Raw genomic sequence first — 2,010 nt, 5'->3', positions numbered from 1 at the left:
TCCCCGATTGAAACCGTACGCGTCCATCGATTCGGACATCTCAATGGTCCTCGCTCGTGGACTACTGGGCCCAGCTTTCAACTCATATATATAACCATAAAACAAAAGCGTAAATCCGATATGGCGTCCCGATATAAGCCTGCAGACTTATATTTATACTATCTATATGTCGACTAACTTATTCTCCACAAACCAAAATCCCAATATAACTTCTTAAATGTCTTCTTAAACTCTAACACTTAATTTTACGACTTATCTAAGGGGGGGGGGCGTAAGTCTTAAAACTAAACCTATTACTATAATTATGTTTAATTATTTACATATGTACACCTATATATACACAAATCCAAGATTCTACCATTCTATATATATAAGTACCTATATATATATTTAAAAAAAAAAGCGAAGAGAAAAGTGAAAGAAATATTTTTTCTTTCTTTCTTCTTTTATTCTACTAACGTGGACCGTGTCGTATTTGTACCAATTTCTAGCTTTATGCTCAATCTTATAATTAAGGTCCGATAATTTATCAACTATTTTATAAGGCCCGTGCCATGGATGTTGTAGTTAGTCTGATTGGCCTTATCTACGAATTTCTGTGTTCCCTAACACCCACTGGCCTACGACAAATTCGGCGTTCTTGTTGAGCTCTCGCGATATTTTGTAGTACTCGTTCGCGAGTCGAGTCTAACTAGTTTACCGCGAGTGCCCTATCGCATACCTCGGCCCTCCACGACTTGTCGCTACGTCGCTCGGCAGCCGGGCTGTCTACGGGCTATTCTTACAAAAAAAAGGAAAAGAAAAAAAAAAAAGTTAAAATGAATAATTAAAAGAGGTGGTTAAGGGTACGACACGATCCATTAATTTATAAATCTATTTATATAAGTATAATTAACCTTGATTCCAAATATCAACTTTACCCTATCTGAAAATACCCATTCTTGCTTCACTCGATTATTACTTTCTTTCTTCATTATTTTCATTTGCCATATCGGATCCCTTAATCTGGATTGGGCGGTCAAAAAACACGAGCCAATAACTATTGACGCGACAGAATTAAAGTATTTTCAATAAAAATAAAATCGTAATTTGTCCATATAAAAGGGCGTCATGCAAATTAATCAAAACGCCGACGGTATAAACTAACGCGGTAATACGCTACCAACGTTCGTTTGGTTTGATTTACGGTGATATTATCAATAAACAAAAAAAAGCACGACGAAAATAATAGTTTACATCTAATCTTAATCATTATCATACTTTACAGATATAAAACTATTATATATATATATATATATATATATATATATATATATATATATATATATATATATATATATATATATATATATATATTTCAAAGTAACTAGCAGCCCATTCGTCGAAATAAAAAAAAGGTATAAAGTATAAAAACTTTTATTTATACGTTTCGACACAAGATGCGTGTCATCATTCAGCAACTACAACCATTTGAAAATTTTATTACTAATATAAACAACAATATAGATTAATTATAGCATAGAGAAACATTATACACACCACAGGACAAAAACACTCAACAAAAATTTATTTTAAAAAATTAAACTTAATAACATATTAGAGAAAAACATTTTTTTAGAAAAAAATATGAATAACTAAAAGATTTGAAAACTATTTTGACTAAAAGTTATGAAATACATAATTGTGAAACGAGAAACACGCCCATACCGAGCATCCAGACTCGACTGAATTATTTCAATAGGCGTATTGATAGGAATGGGAGGGGACGCATCAAGGACGAATTCTCGAAGCACGAAAACGCCTCGAACAAACAGTGCTTGAACTGGAATTGATCAAAAGGAAAAGGCAAACCATGTAAAAGTTAGAACAAGAAAAAACAATAATGTAAAAAATAATATAAAAGAGATAAGCAAATTAATTTTTTGTTTTTTTAATAAAATCAATAACAATCTGGTAACTATCATGTAAAAGGTGGGATGAATTGCGTTTATTAACACAAGAGGAGGAATT

This window comes from Ctenocephalides felis, unplaced genomic scaffold (assembly GCF_003426905.1).
Source record: "Ctenocephalides felis isolate EL2017-DRISC unplaced genomic scaffold, ASM342690v1 CF-g0.4_SCAFFOLD_02155, whole genome shotgun sequence".
NCBI lineage: Eukaryota > Metazoa > Arthropoda > Insecta > Siphonaptera > Pulicidae > Ctenocephalides > Ctenocephalides felis.
The sequence above is the reverse complement of the archived record's forward strand: the minus strand, read 5'-3'. Positions refer to the sequence as shown.